Genomic DNA, 22,423 nt, shown 5'->3' on the forward strand with positions numbered 1-22,423 from the left:
CCACACATGCTCTGCCTCAGGAATCTGCAGAAGGGAGTTTGAAGGAAGTTTTCATGACAAGTCACTAAAGCCTATCACAGGTTCTTAGTAGTGCACAGCTGGATGAGCAGGTGGATTTGGGATTGGTAGGTACATCCAACCACTCATCAGTTTACTGTGTGCCCTTCATCTGCCAGACAGAACTTCCAAGGATGTAAGTCAATGAGACAGGGTCCCCCCCATGAGAAGATTCAAAGTCCAGTGTGAATGAGAGGAGTGGAATTTATAACATTTTTAATGTAAAGCCTGCCTAGGTTTGTTTATTGGTTGTCATGGTAGCAGAGATAAGCAATTTAAAAAGAGAAGAAGACATTTGTCTCATGATTTCAGAGGTCTTAACCCATGGTTAGTTGGTCCTGGTGCTTTGTGAAGGGACCCACATACTGCAGGTGCTCCCCTCTGGACCCTGGATTAGGCATAGACCACACCCATACCCCAATTTTCAAGCACAAACCAAATGAAAAGAATCCTTTATTAAGCAAGGCAAAGAGACAAGGTGACTGAATCCAAATGGGACAGAAACAGGAGCGAATGGCCTTGTAAGTGTTAATCTTAAGAGGGAAAGGGGGAGGTCTATGTTAGAATGAGCCCAGACGTGTTGGCAAATTCTGATTGGGTATTTTAATTAGGTTAGTCAAATGACAGGTTTGGATAGTTGGACCTCAGTGATCAGTCCCAGGAATGAGTCAGTGTCCAAATAAAGGAATAGACCTTGGGGGCTAGTTGTAGCAAGGGGAGGAAGGGTAAAAGGCAAAACCTGTTGGCGCTATATTTGCCATAGTTGGGCTGGTGTTTGCCATGGTCCAGCCTCCTGGCCCTTCAGTTTGTGCCTGTGGTGGCAGAGGCCAGTTCCTCTCATGATGCCTGGAAACAAAGAGAAATAAGAAGTGTCTCAGGGTACCAATATCCCCTTTAAGTCATACCTCCCAGTGACCCAACTGCTACCACTAGGTCTCACTTTCTAATCGTTCCCCTTCCCAATGGTGCCTCAGGGTAGACATAAACACAATCTATAGCAGAAGGCTTTACGAGGACCTTGGGAGGAAAAAGCAAGTATCAAGGTGCCTGAGTGAGTCAAAGGGAGAGTCTGGAGGGGAAATGTACGACAACTGCCCACATCTAATAAATTTCTTTTTGTCTCCTTTATCGTCAGGATTCACCTTCCCTCCTCTTCCCCTTCTTGTATATTATGTTGAAGAAATTGCTTCCCAAAGTTATCTTGGAGTCATTGTCAAGGGAGGGGTGTTATTTCATATTGTCATCCAAGCTGTTGTTTTTGTGCTCCCCCCGGGGTGGCAAAAGTTCTTTTTTCTTAAATAATTATTCTGTCATTACTTGACCAGTTTCTTGTAGCAAGAGTATTCCTGTGTCCACCTGGCTCCTGTAGCCGCTCAGGACCAATTAAACACACAGAGACTTATATTACTTATAAACTATATGGCAATCATAGCAACATATTTTCACAGCATACAGGACATCAGACAGCAGTTTCTCCTTCCCTCTCCCCCACATCCACTCCTTCTCCATCTCCCTTTAGAAAAGAGAAAGCCTCCCAGGGATATCAACCTAAGCTGGCATAACAAGTTACAATAAAACTAAGCACATACAGCACCTGAAAGCTCTGGAACAGAAAGACGCAAGCTCACACAGGAGAAGTAGATGGCAGGAAATAATCAAACTCCAGGCTGAAATCAGTAAAATAAAAACAAAGAGAACAATACCAAGAATCAATGAAACACAGAGTTGGTTCTTTGAGAAAATCAACAAGATAGACAAACACTTATCCAACTAACCAAATGGCAGAGAAAAAATCCGAATCAACAAAATCACAAATGATAAAGGGGAACATAACAACAGACACTGAGGAAATCTAGAGAACCATTGGGTCAAACTTCAAAAACCTGTACTCAACAAAACTGGAAAATCTAAAAGAAATGGACAATTTTCTTGATAAGTAGCATATACCAAAATTAAATCAAGACCAGATAAACAATTTAAATGGAATTGCTTTGGGACCGAGTATGTGGTCATATTTGGAAAAGGTCCATGAGGTGCTGAGTTTTGAGTTATATTCTTTTGTGTTTGGGTGAAATGTTCTGCATTAGATCCATTTTGTTCATAACGTCTATTAGGTCCGTTATTTGTTTAGTTTTTGTTTGGATGACCTATTCATTGGTAAGAATGGGGTATTGAACTCTTCCACTATCAGTGTGTGAGGGTCAGTGTGTGATTCAAGCTTTAGTAACGCTTCTTTTACAAAGGTGGGTGACCTTGGCATAGATGTTAAAAATTGAAATGTCATCTTGGTGGATTTTTCCTTGGAGTATGAAATATCCTTCCCTATCACTTTTGATTAATTTTGGTTTAAAGACTATTTAAGATATTAGAATAGCTATACCAGCTTGTTTCTTGGGTCCATTTGCTTGGAAAGTCTTTTTCCAACCCAATACTCTGAGGTAATGTCTATCTTTGATGTTGAGGTATGTTCCTTGACTACAGGAGAAGGATGGATCTTGGTTTTGCATCCATTCTGTTAGCCTGTGTCTTTTTACTGGGCGATTGAGTCCATTGATTTTGAGAGGTATCAATGACCAATGATTGTTAATTCCTGTTATTTTGGTGGTGGTATGTGAACTTCTTTTGGTTTTGCTGGTGTGAGATTTTTATTTCCTACGTTTTCATGGGTGTAGTTAGCTTCATTGTGTTGGAGTTTTACTTCTAGCATCTTCTGTAGGGCTGGGTTTGTGGGTAGATATTGTTTAAATTTGATTTTTCATGGAATATCTTGTTTTCTCCATCTATGGAGGTGGAAAGTTTTTCTGAGTATAGTAGGCTGGGCTAGTATATGTGGTCTCTTAAGAGTCTGAAGAACATCCATCCAGGCCCTTCTGGCTTTTATGGTCTCCATTGAGAAATCAGGTATAATTCTAATAGGTCTGCCTTTTTATGGTACTTGGCCTTTTTCCCTTGCTGCTTTTAATATTCTTTCTTTGTTCTGTATGTTCAGTGTTTTGATTATTATGTGGCAAAGGGACATAAAAAATTGAAATATTTTAAATAGATTTTTATTATGTGTGTAACTCTGAAAATATTTCACATATTCTGTTTTAAAATATACACAGACAGTTTCTCTTTCCAGAACAAAGTCTGCGCACACATCCCACATGAAGACAGCTTCCAAGGAGGAGTGGAACGAAGACCCAGCATGGTTTGGGCTGCCTCCCTCATGAGGCCAGGCAGGTCGGGTGTCCTCGAGTTTGGGTTCTACAGCTCCACAGAGCTCTCAGTGAATGAAATGAGCTGGGAACTACTCTTGTATGGCACTCGGTACTTCCCAGAGAGCAAGGGCTCAGAGAAAACCAGCTACATTCAAGGGTTGCTTGTACCGCTGCACCCCCAGTCCCTCACACCCCAGAATCAGTGCTCTGATGGAAAGAGCCAGAACTTTCGTCAGAGCAATCAGGACTTGATCCTATTACTGACCACTGTTCTCTTAACTCTTAAATTTAGCTGTCTGGCTTTGCAGCTCATCCATCAGTAAATTAGCAGTAAGAATGCCTAACCTAGCTGGGTGTTACCACACACCTTTAATCCCAGTACTTGGGAGGAAGGGGCAGGTGGATCCCTGTGAGTTTGAGGGTAGCCTGGTCTACACAGCAAGTTCACATCGGCCAGTGCTATATAGTAAGACCACTTTTTTTTTAAAAGAAGCCTACTCATATAGGAAGTGGGCTATTAAGTCAGTCACATGACATAGAAATACATTCACATCATCTCCTCATAATCCCTATGGATTTTTTTTTTAATCTTTGTTTGTGGACTTGGAAGGATTGAGCTGGGACTAACCTGGAAGCCTCCTCTCTCTGACTAGCTCTCATAGCATCCGAAGGTGCTCCACAAGCTGCCTAGGGAGGAATGTAATCGATATTCCTGCCCAGCTGTGATGCACAGGAACTACAGTGGCTGGTCAGCAAGATGTGCCCAGAGGTGCAACAGTCACACTTATAGCTTGAGGGTAACCAATTGCTGTACAACTAGAATTAGACCCTTACACAGGAAGTACACCATAACTAATACTACAAACCTAGCCCACTCCCTATGGCTGGGGAGGCCATGGGACCCAATGGAGAACCCCCTACTGTCTTTTCCCTAACCTAGTCTAATTCCTGAGTGCCTTCTAAAAATGTGTCCTTATACCCACAGACAAGTGTAGCTGACATTCCTCCTCAAGGAATCTTCCATCAACCGCAGATGGACACTACTACAGAAATCCATAATTGGCCAGAAATAGAGAACTGACCTGGGATGCACAGCCTAAGGGATGCCTAATTGACACCTCTACAGCACAGCCCCTACGTGTAAAACTCAGGTCACATCACTGAAGGGGAAACAGTGATGCCAGAGGACCAGGATGTCTGCTGTGAGATAGCGTCTTCGGTTGATGACAGGGGGCTACAGCCATGAAATCCCAATAGTATGGTCTCCTAAGCATAACCCCCACAATGAGAATGCCAGTTGACATGCCAGTGTAGATGGAGGAAACCTCACGGGGCCCCATCCCTAGATGAAGGGCTACAGATAATCAGTCCTTCCCAGGGACAAGGACCATATATATGTATATTATATGTGTATATTCATATATGTGTATACATAGGCATATAATATATATATATATATATATTATATGACTCGTATTTTGAAGGGAGTTGGGAGCATAGGAGGACTTTCAGGGGGAGAGGGAGAAATGATGTCAATATCGTACAAATGTAGGAGATTCTTTAAAAAAAAAAATTGGTTTTGTTCATGGAGTAACCCCCGCCAGCCCATGCTTGGGGAAGCATCTCCCTAAACAGTGGCTGACCTGGAGATGTCAGTATCTGCGGGCATGTGCAGGAAGTTGCATGATTCTGTTCTGGTTGACTCAGCTTCCCTTTGGCAGGGATGCTCACTAGGCATGTGTGTGCAGTCTTTGGCCTTCCCTAGCCCATACAGCATGAAGAATCAACTCCTTGTGCAGCCCTCATGGTGCCCTGCCCAGCCTCAAGGCCCCGGGCTGCCCTACATCTTGCAGCCACATTCCTTCATCGTCTTCCCCCTTCCTTCTTCATCGTATGGGGGTTCACATCCAGCCAATTCTGTGGAAGGAGATAAGGCACTCGGAACACATTCCCTCCGTGTCCCACGGCCTTCTCCTTCTGATCTAGTCATCCCTAGAAAATTTCACTGAGAAAACATGAGACTTCCTTAACTCGGTGTGACGGTCTTCAGTTGCAGCCCGTTCCCTGCCAACATGACTTCATTCCTCTGTGTGACCAAGAAGCCCACCACTGTGAATACATCCCCCACTTCCTTTATCCATTCCTTCCTCTTGTGTTGGGCACATGAAGGAGAGCCTCCCTCTGCCTGGAAGGCCCTTCCTCTGTGCAGTGAACCCTCATTCTACGTGTCAGTTTCTTGCCCAGCATGTGTGTTTTCACACTGCTCTGAATAATAAAAATCTCGGGCTTATGTAAGCTCACTGCTGTCTTCCTCTCTCCTAAAAATGTCAGGCCTTCACTGTGACTTTGAACCCCACTCTACGTTACTGGAAGTGTCACCTCCCTCCATGAAGGCAGGGTCTGAAACACTGACTTCCAAAAGGACCAGATCTGTTTAATTCAAAACTCTGACCTAGGATCCAGGCATCTGTATTTTCAGTCGCGTGCTCAATGCCTCTGTGACTTATTTCCGAGCTTCATAAAGACCAGAGCAGTCACATGATGCAGATATTCAGGAGCAATTAAATATATTCATGTACAGTGAATAATATATAATCCCAGCACTCAGGAGGGAGAAGTGGCAGGTGATTCTCCATGACTTTGCGGTCAGTCAGGTCTACATCATCTCAAAATGATAACTAAAGCATGTTTTTTAGGGGGCAAAAAGAATGTCTCAAGACACTGAGCACAGGGCTCAGCTGATGACAGATACCAGGCATGTCTGAATTAATACAACAGAGGAACACTGAGCCTTACATAAACCTGGTCCAGTCCTAGCTGGATATCCTAGCTCTTGTCCAGACCTGTCCCTTCTCAGGAGCCCTTGAATTAATTGAGACTTGCTGGAGGCCTTGAATCTCAATGCAGTGTGGCTTGGCTGATACACTAGTCTGCTGAGAATTTCTCCTCCACAAACAGCACACGTCCCAGGATGAACCTGGGGAACTGACAGTAAGATGGATAGCTTGGGCTTCTCAAAGCCAGTCACTGCTGCTGGCACTTCCAAGACACCTGCCAGAGATAACACAGGCCTCCCACTTCGACCTAGCCACCACTCTGCAAAAGCAAAGGGCTGCTGACCACCGGACATGCAAACTGAAGTTGGGGGCCATCTCAGGACACCTTTGTCTCTTGTCCATATTTATCCTGTCAGACCTAACATTAGCAACTTACAACCACTGCCTCTGCTTTTGGAGTTTAATTGGTAGACATACCTTTCTATTTAAAAGAAAATGTTTTTGCCTGATGTTTTGTAGTTATTGTTGATTTGAGGTTTGTTTGAGAGAGAGTGTCACTCTGTATTCCAACATGGCCTCCAGCTCACTCCTTATGTATCCCAAGCTGGCTTCAGACTCCCTGGTGCTGGGATTACAAAACTAAGCCACCATGACCACATAAAATTCTTCTTCAAATTGTTTTAAATGGCACATAATTTGGGGTGGAGGGGAGGCTATCTGAGGAGTGATATAATAATCCAAACATTGCACATGTAGTGATTAAACACATAAGTAGCATTTCCACCTCCTCGGGCATCGTTTTTACAAGCTGGGAAGCTTCGGTCTCCCTTCAAGTGACTTTGAAAGGAATCTTGAGTTATAGACTGTAGGTGCCTACCTGTGCTACAGAATATCCCAGAATGCATTCCTCCTGTGTCCAGCCTCTCTCAAGCCTCTTCCTTTCACCTTCTCTGCCTCTGGAGAGACCGCTCCTCCCCTGTGTGAGATCCTCAGTATTGTTTATGGGTGCCGCTCTTGGGATTCTTGTCTTCATGCTGGTCAAGTCTTCAAATGGAAAACAGATTCCTAGTGGGAACCAATCTAGGGAGCTAGTCTCATGCACCCCCAGCCTCGCCTACACTGGCCACAGATAGGAACCTTTACCTTTTAACTCCTCTGCCTGAAGAATGCACTTTGAAGAACAAGGTCACAGGCACCATAACAGAGGCCTCTGACTGATCCTATACCAAAGATCCTAGACTGGGTGTCCGGGGTCTCTGTGTACTTTGGGGTGGTATTTCACTTGAAAAAAAAAATTAAAAGCCACTTACCACTCCTTGTTCCCATAGCCGAGGACTAGTTCAGCCGCAGGCAGGGGCAGCTTGTCTACCCTTCTCTGGTTGCCATGCTGAACTGAACCCAGTAAGCCCCTAATCCCACCATCTTTGAACTGCCCTTGGTGGGTTTTCCTTTTTGGGAATCCATAATGGTTAGACATTTACCTGAGAACATCTCCTTGCCAACCCCGGGCAAGAGCTGAACAAGAAGCATTACCGTTAATGTGCCACATGATGTTTTAGTCACTCGCTTTGCATCTAGCATGTGTGGGTTGCCACCACAATCCTGGGGTGAGCACCCTAGAGGGTGGCTGCATTTGTTACTTTTGTTTAAACCATGACCAAACTCCTGACAGAAACAAGGAAGGGAAGATGTTGGCCCCTAGATCCAGGGGATCTGGTCCGTCATGGCAGGGAAGGAATGATAGCAGGTGGTAGGGTCATAAGGCAGCTGGCTGCTTGATGGGTGGTGGTGACCTGGAGGCAGAAAGTAGAGTTGGCCTATAAACCACAAGCTCCACCCTCAGTCACACACGTCCCCTAGCAAGGCTTCACCTCCTAAGGGTTAAACAGCTTCCCAAAACCATCACCATTTGTTGAAAACCTGGTGTTCATGTGAACCTGTGGGACTCCTGGTTCCCACTTGAATTGTAACAATGGAATTTAAATACAGGTTCTCTAATCACAGATGGATGCTGAGCCCTTCCATGAGCAGTGATGGCAGTGGGCCAGGGCTCGGTTTAAGTGGCTCTCTAGCAGGCATAAGACACAGGACAGAGGCGAGTCACCAGGGCCATCCCTGGCTATTAGTTCTCTTCACAGAACTATATCTAATCAAAACCACACGAGTGTATCCTGTTTCCCTCACAACACTATTTGAGTGATATTCAATAGGTTACCATGAGTATTTAAACCTCAATTTCTGAAACCCAAAGTGCCACAATCACATTGTATGCTGTGTTGATAGGTGGAAACACGGAGCCCAGGAGGGAAGGTGCCAAGAATTTGCCCCCTGGGGCGTGGGATGATCCTTTGACCCAGGATGTAGACTCAAACGAGCCCTGACCCACCCTGTCAACTTCTGAGACAGATGCATTTAAAAAGCAGCTATCAATAAACCTTGGAATAGCTATTCCTTTGTGAGCAGAATTCAAAGTAGGACAGTTGTGTAGGTATGGGTCTGGAGGAGGACAGGGTAAGGATGAGAACGCTAGCCACAGCAGCATGGAGCTCGATTCCTGAGAGAAAACATCAGAGACTCTAGAGCACAGAAGGAAAGGACTTGGCAGAGCTGTTGGAGACGGGAGGTGCTGCATGAGCTTGGACCAGGAGAGAGAGGATGGAAGAGCCACCAGTGGGGCCACACCAATCACTCTGTGGACTTGGCCACACTCCCAGTCCACAGTGTGACATGTTTCTCCCATGCAAATGAGGGATGACTCGCCATAGACACAGGACTGATGCACACTCCCAAGGGCACTCCCCAGTCCCCATCAGGTCCTCCTTGCTTTCTCATACCTATGAGCTTCCTTCTCACCTAGCACAGACGCCATAGATCACAGCTCATCCTGTCAGGAATCCTAGCCAGTGCGTCCATGATCCGGCTCCCTTTTCAGCACATGACCCCTTGAGGTCAGCCTGGAGCCTCCCACGGCACCCTAACCACCTCATAGCATTGTTCCTCCAGTGTGTGAAACACAGATTGTGAACCTGCCTGGCATACTCAGCCTCCAAACCTAGTCGGTAGAAGAAATAAATCTGATTACAGCTGAAAGCAGTTATGTGGGAGTACTTTGGGTTAGCCCCATCAAAGGCCTCTCGGACAGCGCCTCCTCCTGTTGAGTTCTGTACTTCCAAAGTGCATCAAGAATGCCCTTCGTTCTAGCACTTTGCTAGACACCGTCTGCTCTCCCCCTCCACATGCGTATTTATTTAAAGCTAGCTGTATCTGAAGAGGGGTGCTGTTTGTAAGGCGGAAGCAGGAGGAAAAGCTGACCCTAGCCCTGTATTTGCTTACCGATGTTAACAGACAGGCATAAGCACCTCCATGTAGGCAATGCTCTAGGCAGGGCCATTCATTTCTCACTTTGAATGGCACCAGAGAGATACAGATTCCCAACAAGTCTGCCATCCTAGCAGTTTCCCTAGGACTTTGTGGTTTTAATTATTTACTGAATTTTTTTTTTTCAATTACAAAACATTCTACAGAACGGTGCCATCCGGAAAGCCCATTGGCCAGACCACTCCTTGTTGGGAACTCCCTTTGAGATGACCTTGGTCTCATCCAACGACCTTTCATTGCAGCATCTTCCAGCAAATGCCTCAGGAGCCCGCCCAGAGCAACAAACCCGAGACCCTCAGAGACACACGGTATCTCAGACACAAGGAGGGCAGCTGGGGCCTGAGGTATTCGCAGCACCCTACTGGAGTCCCTGTGGGCTGAAATAAATGCCCCTGCCATTTGTTTACTGTCTCTAGACAGTGAGGAACATTCAGATAAATGAAGTCGGCGCCTGTAAGATTTATGATGCCCTTCTGTGCTTCGTAATGTTTAATCAGGAAGTCAGCACATTATAGTGTAAAATCCTTTACACGCATGTACAAACTGAGGGCTGCCATTAGCGCTCTGACAGGCTCAGGGGTCAAGAGGCACCCCAGACTCTAGAGCTCCAAAGGTAATTGGGGGGGGGGGGGAAGCCACACGTGGCTGCAAACAACACTGGTGAAGACTGGAACCCGCGCCTGCCCCCGCGCCCGCGCCCAGCCCCCTTGTTTCTTTCTATTCACTTTTTCCTCCCCTCCTTCAGTTTCTCATTTGGGACAGGCAAAGTGCTGAGCAGTCACACAGCGCACATACTGTGCTCCTCCGTATCTGGGACCCACCAGAGCGCGAGGGATTAGAGGAAGGTAAAACAGGGTCAGCAGAGGTGGCGGAGGTTAGGGTGTTTGGACAAGGCTGGGAGCCTGTGGGGGAAGCAGCATGAGCTATCCCACCTGGAGGAGGAGTCGTGGCTCCAGCCCCAGTGCCATAAGCCTGGCTCCGCGAAGTCTAGCCAACATCTGGAATGGATATCAGGAGACACAGGAGGCCTGCTGGCTCGCCCAGCTACCTTTGTACTTTTCATTGCAAATTGAAAAGCAAAACAGATATCAAGGATGTATTTATATAACTGTCTTCAAGCTGGGTTTTCTACTCCCATCTGCTGCACATGATAAGTTTCAAGTGTTTTCTAATAAAGGGAGTGGGGGCCCGGGGTGGCTTGGAAGGAAGACTCGGTGTGCGTACAACTGCCTGAATGCCTGGCTCCTTATTTGGTGTGGAGACCGATCTTGCTTAAGCTTCATTTAAAGATGTTAAAATACCCGCTGGCTGGAAGCGCTTCTGTGGAAAGATGGTCCGATATTTTGCATGTCATGTTTATTCAAAAATTTGTGTTGGATCCCATTAAAGGAAGGACAGAGTATCTTCTCAGAGCCTTCAACCCTTCTCCTTTGGTGGCAATGGAAGCCGCACATATTTTTGTTGTTAAGTCTTTGGAGAGAGGAGAGACGTGGGGGCGTGAGATGGCAGGAGGAGATATTTAGAGAAAGAAATACAACACAAGATAGAAATACATCAGGGCCAAACCAAGATAATTTAGGTTTGTCTGCATTTAGGTAAGTACGTGAATCCAGATGTGACCTTGCTGGCTATTCATGGACAAAGCTGGAATCTCTGTCAGCCAAGTTCACTGCAGAACTGAACACTTGAGTTACCAGCCAGGGCTGAAACTGTTCTTTTCTTCTTTCACTTTTCAGCTAATAAGAAAAAAAAAAAAAACACTCAGAAGGAATCTGATTTTCCTTGTACCGCGGAGGCATGTATCCACCCACAAAGAGAATCACAATGCAACGAGGATGACGACGGTGTAGTTGGTAAAGTGCTGGTGGCTGTTCGGATAAGAAGATCAGAGTTCAATCCCCAGCACCGGCATTAAAGACATGCATGGGAGTACATGCCATGGCATGCCGTAATCACGGTACCAGGGAGGCAGACACAAGAGGATCCTCAGGGGGCTTGCTGGCCAGACAGCACAGCTGAACCCTTGAGCTCCATCTTCAGGGAGAGACCCTGCCTCAAGATACAAGGTAGGAAACAACTGAGGAAGATACATGATATCATTGACCTCTGGACACATATATACACACACATGTGAACCCCCATTCACTTGAACATATATGTGTGTGTGTGTGTGTGTGTGTGTGTGTGTGTGTGTGTGTGTGTATGTACATATGTACCAAAAAAAAAAAAGACAACTACCCAGATAATTAGGAATTTATCAAAACAAAGCACTATGCCTGAAGATCTAGACATATGGGGTTAAAGGAGAGCATTCTCCAAGCTTCATTGGTAGTCTGCTATTCGCTCTGAGGACAGTCTATCTGGAGCTTGAAGGAAAAGTAGAGTGTCCAGGCCAATTATTGATCAACCCCCAAGAAGTTTCCTTCTGGTCAGTTTTTCTTTTGCATTCAAATGAAGATAAGCTATGCTGATCCAGAAACACCACGGTCCCTATTAACATGCTGGACACAGAATGGTCCAGGAACACGCAGTAGAGTTCTCAGAACACAGCTGGCCGCAGCCTCAGACAGGGGTGGAAAGATCGAGGCCTTGAAACAAGATAGATGGAGGTCAAGCTCTGCTCTCTACCACTAACTGCCCTGAGAGCTACATAAGCTTTTTAATTCTTGGTGACCTCATCTGGAACATGAACATGCCATGGGGATAACGTGTATAATGTCAAGTGTGCTCTTCTAGGTAAACAATGTATAATGTCACTGTTCTTGAACCCCTAGTAAAGTGGGCTATATATACAGCCCCCTTTAAGCCCCTACCTACCCCGGGTGGGCATCCGAACATACCCCCAGCACTGTGCCCTTCAGATGACTTTTCATCAAAACTCAATACGCACAAGTCACTCCAAGCTAACATGGTCTGTCTTTGTCTTACTTGGGAAGGAAGTAGTCACAGAACTCATGTCTCATTTGATGGAGGTACATTTCCCTTCTAGGAAGAGGTGCAGAAGACCTGAACATCTGGACTTCCTGCACCAAATACCCCCTTGCTCTCCATCTTTCTGCCTTTGTCTTATTTCATATCCCTCACTTGCTCGAGGACTTCAGATGGCACCAGAAGTGAAGACAGAAGTCTAGAAGGAGCGATGTGGAGCCTCCCAATGGAAGGGGCCAAGCTACATGTTAGCACAGTGTGTCTAAATGCGGGAATGGCTATTTTTGGGTCACACAGAATATTTTACTGAAATAATGTGTGCCTTAACTAAAAACATGAAGCACATTCCTCGGAGATAGAATATGGAATTCTGCCTCTCAGTTTCACACTATGATGAGGAAAGAGGCACTGAAAAGGAGGGAGGGAGGGAGACAGAGAGAGAGAGAGAGAGAGAGAGAGAGAGAGAGAGAGAGAGAGAGAGAGAGAGAGAGGACTGCCTGTCCAGAGTTTGCTCTCCTCTGCAAACTCAGAACCTAACGAAGCTTGAGGCTTCAGAGTTCACTGGCGTCTGAGTCATTCTGAGATTGAATTCTCTGCGTCTTCCCTCCTTCCTCGGGAGCCAGCACAGGCTGGAGACAGCTGGGACAGAGAGAAACGGACAGGACTGGACTCTAATCTCTGCATGGAGACTAAACAGAGATTCCAGCAGGAGACAGCAAGTTTGCTGGGTCTCCTTTATCGAAGTAGAAGCGGGAGATGAACAGTAAGGAGGTGGTATGAGCTAGACATGGTATTACTTACTATAATACCAGCATTTGGGAGGCTGAAGCAGAAGGATTTGGGGTTCAAGACCCAGAGAGAGGGACTGGGGATAGACGCTACATTCCAGTGCCAGTCACCAAGCCAGACTACATGCCATCTGGCCACATAAACTGCCGCAGCTTCAGAGGTATAATGGAGACCAGGAGACCAGGACAGTTTCATCCTGGCCTTCTGGACTTAGAAGGATTAAGACAAAGTTTGGAGGTACCTGGGAAGGGACCCACTCCTTGACGGTTGAAAACTATGAACATTCTGTGATTACAACCAGCAGTCTCCCAGGGAAGCCCTCAGGAATGTAGGCTCATGACTTAGCATGTGACTAAAAGTGCCACAAATATTCACCCATTTACTTCAGAAGCCCAAACCCTGCTCACACCTCTGATGATTGTTGACGAGTCCATAAAGCCTTTAAAAAGCTAATTTTGCTTTATTGAAAAAAAAAAAAAGGTTCATTTAGTTCAAGAGGCCAAAACAATGACTTTTTTAGGATCCTGAAACTTAAGAACTATGTCCATTTATTCCTAGGAACCATGTGTAACTAATTTTATAGCAAACTAAAAACACGCCACATGTGTCTATTTGTCAACATCCCAATATCAGTCCATTGGCCTGGACAGAGCCCCTGCCCTGGGCCCCCCAGACTGAGCCAATATGGTGTGTGGCTCACGGTGACATTCTCCCACACCCAGCAGTTCCTCCGATCTTCTGTAAAATCAGCAGAGAAGGAGGGAGACCAGCCAAGTGCCTGAGAGATGAGAAAGCCCCTCAGTGTGACCGTCACAGGCAAGAGATTTCACAACAATGTGTCCATCCTGTGTTCCAATTCCATTTCCTTGGCCCTTTCTTGTCGATGACGTCAAGCTTCTCGGCCCACTCCTCAGAATGCTCCTTCTAGGTTCAGAACGGAGTGCCGCTCAATTCGTAATTGCAAATAGAGGCCAAGTAAGATCTGTAACTATGTTCCTTGTGTGCATGTATGCATACTTTCTCATCTTCAGACTTGGGGGGAGGGCAGCGTCTAGCATGTTTTAAACTCGAATGTTATAACTGTAAGAGGAAAATAAAGTCTTTTTACAAAGTCAGCAAGCATGTTGCTGTTTGGTGCAGAACTTTGGCTATTGCTCACTAATAAAATTCTCAGTTTTGCCTAATGGCCAGAAGAATGCTGGGGATAGTTTGGCCTCCTACCTCAGCTGTGTCTGAAGAGGTTAGCGTCAAGTCTGGAAGACTCTGATCCAAGAAGGGATAGGCATGTTTTCAGTCATTCTGAGACAGTTATGAAAAATTGCAACACAGATGTCAGTATTGAGTCTGTCTTTAGTTGCCTAAGGCTCCCAAGACCAAACCAGAAGGTGGGAAATGAAAAAGCTTGTGTGGTCCACAAAGAAAGAGGCCGTGCTATAGTCCTGTTGGGATGGAGGGCAGCAGGAGGGGAGGTGGGGGCAGGGCAGCAGGGTAGAAAGGGAGCATGTAAAGGAAAATCCCTTGGCAAGCTGCAGGGCATAGATGGTTCCATCAGAGTTTACATTTTGAGTCTATGATCCAAAGTCTCCACTGCTTCCTCCCCAGCCACTTCACCTGTGAATTAGGAACCAAAATAGTAACTCCTTCATGGTATTTAAATGCTGGGAGGAGTAAACAATCTGATGTATTTTAAATTCTTAGAATAGCGTCTGGCACAAAGTTTTAATCCACCCTGTAGATGACATAACAGGACTGAGTGGAATCCCAGCACTTAGAGAGGGAGATGCAGAAGCAGGGTGACCGTCAGGGCTGGGGCGAGGAGTGTGGAGGACCTACCTAACAGGTACGGTGATAGAAGCACACGGCACTAGGCAGCATTTGTCTCACAACACCGCAAATGTGCTAAATGCCAGTGGACTGCACACTTGGAAACCGGCTGACAGCTAATTTGAAATTGTATGAACTTTACCTCAACTTTTCTAGGGAAGGAGGGAGGGAGAGATAACCACTGATGAGCCTAAACGGACCTAGAAAAGGATGACTTTGTGAGTGTGGAGTGTGTGTGTGTGTGTGTGTGTGTGTGTGTGTGCGTGTGTGTGTGTGTGTGTGTGTGTGTGTGTGATCGTGTGTGTAGGTGCATGTGGGTTCACTGCACATGTGTGCATATAAATTCATGTGGCGGCCTGAGGTCAGTCTCAAGTGTCCTTCGCTGGGGTCCATCCACCTTGTTTTTTGAGAGAACTAATTTGAAGTTAAGTGAATTTTACCAACCCAGGGCCTTTCTGCTGCAGTCTCACCTCAGATCAAACATTCAGCTAGACAGGACATGCCCCTGGACTCAGCTGTGACAGAGGAAGGATATGGGGTCCAGGACAGCGGCTGATCAGAATGCATAACAGGCAATCAGAACAGAACTTTCAGGGGCTCTTCCCTCTAGGGAGGTCTTCTTCATAGTCCAGGTGAAGAATCCAGGAGAGCATACACTCCATTCCTTGTATTTGTAAGAGACACAAAGTCTCCTAGCCAGGTCTGGCTCTAGGAAGCAGCAGAGGCCCAGACCCCAGCCTACTTTATTTTTTTTTCTCAAGCATGCTTGAGAGGCTGCAGATGTGCCTACATCTGGAAGTGAGAATGGAGCGAGCCCTCGGGTCTAGGGAGTACGGCGCAGATCCAACCGGTCGGTCCCTGCCAGCTTACAGATGCACTTCACAGCTCTGATCCACAGCGCAGTTCCTCCACCACTCCCACACAGTGTGCATCCTTCAGTCCATTTCCCAGCATCCCTCACCTCCAGGGGCAGTGAAAACTGCCCCAATGCTGGCAGCTGCCAAGCAGGAGAGCGCTTCCAGCCAGCCTAGCCAAGCATGCTCAGAGGGCATATACCTCCGGAGCCCAGGCAACGGCTTAAGCACCTTGGCTTCCTTGGTCAACTTTGTCAAAAGTCACTCTCCCTCTCTCTCCCTCTTTCTCCCCCTCTCTTTCTCTCTCTCTCTCTCCTTCTTCCTCTCCTCTCTCGCTCTCTCCCTCTCTCTCTCTCTCCCCTCTCTCCCTCTCTCTCTCTCTCCCTCTCTCCCTCTCTCCCTCTCTCTCTTAGTGCTATTTTTCAAAATTCAATTGTTTTGTTACTACATTTGCTAATTCAATAAATATATACTAAAGACCTTCTGTATGTTCAACATGGGAGAAAAAAATTAAAAGTAGTCATCAATCACTTTGGGAAGGGCAGGAGCTCCATAGGAAATTATGTTTGTACCTTAAGAGATAAGGCCTGCCCCTTCCCCAGGCTCCTTCAACCAAGAGTCAGGAAAGATGGTGTCCATCTGAGTCTTGAGATTTACTGTGTGATAAGAATGGTATTTCCCAGAGGGATTTCCTACTGAGGCAGCCTCCAAAGCTTTATGAATTGAAAATGATGTGTTTATAGGACTTTATTCATTTTCTCATTGCTGAATTATAGTTCCTTTCAGAAGGAAGAAAAGTAAGAATTTAAAAGAAAGTGGAGGAAAAGAAAGAGAAAGAAATGGAGGAGAAATGGAGAACAATGTGTGACTTGGTTCCAACCTCATAATCAGGGAGTTCAATAACCAAAGACTAGAAAGAGGGACCGTATTGTGTCAATAGCGTCCACAGTGAAAGGGCCACTGAGAACCCAGCCAAGTACTTCCAAGACACCTAGATTGTCTGTGTCTATCTGTGTATGCTTGTAAATGGACTTCACTTTGACTCACTATAAAACCCTTCCAATCGCGTGATTTTTCCAGCACACCTTGCAACTGTACAGGTTCTAGAACATATTCCTTCCAAAGCAGCAAGCCACCATGATGGTGCAGAGTTGGGGAAAAAGTCATCTCCGTGTTTAGGATGAAGAGAAAGCCCAGGAGAAGCTCGATGTCCATCCACTCACATCAGCCAAGAAACGGCATCTAATTGCTGTTTATCTGCAGCTATCGGCACAGACCACAGGACCATCTGCCTCAGAAAACCTATGTGTCATGCTCATCCCAAGGCAATCAAGAGGAAGGCAGGAGCCCTCTCAGCCTTAACCAAGACAGGCACTGCAGAATTGAACTCCGACTCTTAGGAGCTTGCCTAGCTCTAAGAACCGTAATTCGGGGTGCCTCCCTAACAGAAAATTGCGGAGCCTCCAGTTTCATCAGATAAAAAATGCTCGAGGCAAACATGGTTCTCAGGTGAGAACATTTCTGCAGGCGAACAGAGATGACTCACACCAGCATGGAGTTCTTAGAGTTCGTATGCCTGGAAGAGCTAGCAGGTTCTTCACAAGCATTCCTTGCAGGTGGGGAAACATTAAAAAGTGCCTGGACAGAGTTAGGAGCCTGTGCTGTCTCCCTGTCCATATGTCCACTGGCCCAAAGCTCAGGCAGAAAGTCCATTCCTGCCAACCATAGACCTCGCTGACACAAATCACAGGTCAAGAAGCCGTCTGGAGTGCCCCACGGAGAGAAAACTCTCGCTTGAGAAGAGCCATCGTCTGCCGCAGGGACAGAGCAATGCCATTCCTGTGAAATCTATAAACTTGAAACAGGGACAGAGAACTAGCGGCTGCCAATAACTTTAACTTCATTTATCTATATTTGGCAAAAGCCGCGCTGCAGCTGGGCATGAAACGCTGAGCTGGATAACTGCGGGGCGTGAGCCCCAAACAGCAATTACTAAGCCGCGTTGCCTTGTGGAAGATTTCACTTGTATTTATTGTTTTAAAGCAACACTCTAACCCAGTACAGTACAGGCCACACTGTCAGTGTCCGCAAGGCCTGGTGCTCAGAAGCTCTCTGGCTCAGTTTGTCTGGGAAGGTGTGTCCTAGAGGAGGAAAGGTTGCCCTAGAGGCCACACTGCCTGCAGCTTTGGCACCAACCCCGCCATCAGAAACACCTCTCTTTTGTCCGTCATTAGAAGAAACTATTCTCACATTCAACCCAAACTTGGCTTATCGTATACTTCACGATACTACACCACGATGGTGTCTCCCCCTCCCCATTTTTTTTAAATCAGTAAAGATATTGATAATTATAATTGGCAGCGGGAAAAAGGCGGCTATAAATATCTCATCAGCTGCCACCAAGCGGGGAAGTGTGGGAGCAAAAGAGGTGGTCTCTACAGCTCCGAAGGGGGCTGGCTGGGTGGGGGAACGGAGCCTCACAGCCATTGTCTCTCCAGCCAACATCTGTTTCTTATGGTGGGTGATGGTTTTCATAGAATCATAGAAATTAGAGCTAGAGAGGACCTATTAGGTCATCGAGCACAACTCTCTGCCAGTAGAGGAGGATTCTCAAGCGGGACGACCAGCCCTTTGTTCTCTGTAACGCTCTAGCACTCACACTCACGGATGGCTCCCCTACAGGAAAGGCTGTAAGTGGAGGCAACGGCGTTCAGACATTATTAAAAGTCCACTTCTGTGCAACGGGGGCCTTTGATATGTTTACAAGACACGGCAAGATGGGATGTCCACAATTTCCAGAGCCCAGGACAAACTCCACCCATAACATTAGAACTCTGAGCAAATGCAATTTCTCTCTTTTCAAAAAGCAAGGAGGAATGAAGGGCTAGCCATGCAGTTATTGAAGTTATTTTTTAATCCAATTCTAAAATGGTTTCTAAAAGTTGAATTCTCTGAGGCTTGGCACATCCTTATGTGGGTGTGACCATCATCCACTTTACCTAGATGTGAACAAGACGGCTCACCTTCGGGCTAACTCTTTCATTTCTGTTTCTGAAGCACTCTGGCTGGTGCTGCTGGACGCACTGCACCCATGCCTGATTCTCAGATCCACCTTCATCTATCTTGGTCTCTCCACACCACAAGAAATGGAGAATCTTCGTGCCGAGTACCTGCTACTTCTGATTCATGCTGCTGAGTGGGACCGTGAACTTGAGAGGATCACCGGCGTGAAGCCAACAACTCCTCACGCTTGAGAATCACTAGCAACCAGACCTTCTGTTTCCTAGCTTTGACTCCTTTCTCTTATCGTAGGCCATAACGTGTGTCTCAGCTTCACACACATCTGTGAACTCCTGCCCATTACATACGGCCCAATAACAGACACCACCTCAAGATCAGAGGTCTGCCTTTCAGCAAGGAGTCGCGCTGAAATGATGGGAAGAGAGAGTTCTCTCTGACTTGATGTCCTGCCATAAGCAAGCCGGACTCTTACAGGCTGGCCCTGGCAACACACACTCAACCCACATTAAAGAAACAATGTGTCTGCTGTTTTGGAGAGCGATGCCTGTCAACTTCTGAAGGGATTTCACACCCCCAAATCAATGTGGGGCTCAATACTTTCTCCACCTGGGAGATCAAGCAAAGGAGCACCAGTTGACTGAGGTGTGAATGGCCATGGAATGCCATCATCTTATAGCAAGGATGGAGTCACACTATCCATCAAAGGATGGATCTACAATTCATTATAACAGGTTTGCAATCATGTAAAGTACATGTCTGCCAATCTGACGGGAAAATCTTTAGACCATCATACAATCTCTTCTCTAATGTCATGACAATGATCCAAGAGTTGTTAGTAGTATTTATTATTAGCAACTGATAGCTAATCTTAGTTGCCAACTTGACACACCCGGAAAGAGAGAAGTTCACTTGAGAAATGTTCTGCATTGGATGGGCTTGTGGACACGTTTGTGGGGCATTTTATTATTTGCTCACTGATGCAGGAGCCCACCATGGGCGGCGCCGTCCTTACGCAGCTGTGCCTGGGTTCTATCAGAAAGGTAGCTAAGCCAGCCAGGAGAAGCAAGACAGCAAGATAGCTTTCCTCACGGTCCTTACTTCAGTTCCTGCCTCCAGATACAAGCCTTGAACTCCTGCCTAGCCTCCCCTCCACAATGGACTGTCACTTGTAAGCTGAAATAAACCCTTTCCTACCCAAGTTACTTCTGAGCATGGTGTTTTCTCAGCAACAGAAAGAAAACTAGGACACCAGTGAAGTTATTACTACCACCCAAAAGCTATTTAATCAGAATCTGTTTTGAGCAATGAGACCACACAATTAAATTATTCTTATTCAACTTATGTGATGTAATAATCACAGTTATTCCACAATAAACTATGTCTGACTATCCATTATACACAAAGCACTGAGCATGGAATAGAGGTGGGAATTTGAGGGTAATAGAAGGATACATGTGCTGCCTAGCAAAGTTAAAGGGGCCAGCTCAGTAAAACAGGGAAGCACAGAGAAAGGCAGGGGACATAGTCTCACCTTCCAGAAATTCACATACCAGTCATGGGTCTCAATAGTGTGCCAGGGGGAAATGGTTGGGGAATGGAAACAAGTGAATGTGAATAAATCTGGGATGTCTCTCAACTAGTCATAACATAACCTAAACCCAAAGAGGCAGATTACATTATAGTCTTTTAAGAAATGCATTCCTAGTCTTAATGCAGGATTCACCTTAAACCAAAGACCAGCTAAGAATCAGAAAACCCCCTTTGTCTGTCACATGTCCTCCGAGCCACCCTGGCCATGCCATGCCTTCACTTGCTGAGGTCACACAGTGCAGTCATTTCACATCTGTGAGCATCAGTTTCTAGAAAATGGGCTCATATATCTACAGATGAAGACGACAGACCACACATCCAACCTATGAGGACGTGTTATGTATGCTGAGTGATTTCTCTTTCTGAATCAGTAAATTTAACCAGTTTACTCATTACTTATGCATGAAAGTGATTTGCTAAAGACATTGAGTCGTTGTATTTCTAAGTCAGTCTTTGAAAACAATCATAGATGCAGACAATGCAGGTTAGTCATCCCCACCCGACACTCCCTCCAACTCTCTAGGGCCGCCTCAACTCATCTCCAACTTCACACCTTTTTTTTCTTTTTTAATAACCCACTGAGATCAATTAGTGCTCTCCATATGCCCATGAGTGTGGAGCCTTCCTCTAGGATGCAGACAACCTACCAATGGCCAACACCACCGCTGCTGCCCCAACAAAGAAAAGCAAGTCTTTCTCAGCAGCCATCAATTGCCACTAGCTTCTCAGCAAAGGGCGGGACATCAGGAGCCCCTCTTCTCCTGATGAAATTTTGAGCTGGTTTGATCTTCTGCAGGAAAACACAGCTGCCATGAGTTGGTTTGTGCAACACCCAGGACATGCACGGAGGTCTGCATTTCACTGCACTCCTCCCTGTCCTCCGGCTCTTGCATTACATCTGCCCCTCCTCTCTGAAGTATTATCTGAGCCTTGCAGGAAGAGGGTGTTGATGAGGATGTTCCATTTATGGCTGAGCATTCATGGCCACTTATTCTCAGCACTTTTTTAACAGCTGAGTTTGTGAGTTTGTGGTTTTCTGACCACGGTTGTAGCTGCACAGACCTGTTGCTGCTGGGACCTAGGAGTCTAAGCCTTTTTGCCATCCTTAGACTTTGTTTCACAAATAATGTAGTAAGTACTTAGTGTACGCCGAACCTTGTCAGAGTATTTCAGGCATTACAATGCATCCCTAAACCAAGAACAATCTACAGAGGGTTTAAACCTTAGAAGGTATTTGTGCTTCTCCTATTGATATTTTAGGTGGACTCTTGTAGCCAGAAGCTTTCTTGTATCCTGCAGCTGCTCGATCCCAAATAAACACACAGAGACATATTAATTACAAACTGTTTGGTCTATGGCTCAGGCTTATTGCTAGCTAGCTATTACATCTTAAACTAACCCATTTCCATTAATCTATGTGTCACCACATGTCTTGTGGCTTTACTTGTGTTCTATCACATCTTGCTTCCCTGACTCTGCTTTTCTTCTCCCTGTATCCTTGCTTTGATCTCCCACCTGGCTATAACCTGTCTTGCCATAAGCCAAAGCAGCTTCTTTATTAACCAATGGTAGCAACACATATTCACAGCCTACAGAAAGACCGTCCCACAGCAGGTTCTGCGTCTGGTTCTGCTAAATTTCTTATGGAAACTTGCTTACCATAAGCCACATGGTCCTATGGGAGTTTCTGTAACCAGACTTGGGAATGAATATCCTTTCTCCCCTATACAGAAACCTGTTGGCATTATGCTCCATTATCAGTGGAGCCGTGCTCTTAGAGTGACCTTGGCACCATACACTCCACTCATGTTCAACAATTGTAGCACAAATCTTAAAAGGTCTTATTAGTAAGAAACAAACCCGGGGCCAGGTATTGGGGTGAATGCTGAATGATCAGAGAAACAGAACAAGCCAGCCAACCTCATCTCACCAATTCCTCAGCTGATCCTGTTTCCTCAGACTGAAAGCCTCTGAGTCCTCATCCAAATGGATCTCAGCTGAACTG

At 46.0% G+C, this 22,423-nt stretch overlaps 1 long non-coding RNA gene across 41 annotated transcripts in view; it reads right to left on the reverse strand.

Moving 5' to 3' along the window:
• The window catches only part of LOC128115271 (uncharacterized), a 307,172-nt gene that overhangs the window by 25,663 nt on the left and 259,086 nt on the right, over nt 1–22,423 (reverse strand). For 32 of the 41 annotated variants that reach the window (XR_008220070.1, XR_008220073.1, XR_008220074.1 and 29 more), the window contains 3 exons: nt 6,912–7,078; nt 1,652–1,724; nt 797–903 (listed from right to left, as the gene is read on the reverse strand). This is a non-coding gene — a long non-coding RNA (uncharacterized LOC128115271). The other 9 variants (XR_008220060.1, XR_008220088.1, XR_008220096.1 and 6 more) reach the window with 7 other exon arrangements.

This window comes from Peromyscus californicus, unplaced genomic scaffold (genome assembly GCF_007827085.1).
Source record: "Peromyscus californicus insignis strain IS unplaced genomic scaffold, ASM782708v3 Scaffold_1__1_contigs__length_55948999, whole genome shotgun sequence".
NCBI lineage: Eukaryota > Metazoa > Chordata > Mammalia > Rodentia > Cricetidae > Peromyscus > Peromyscus californicus.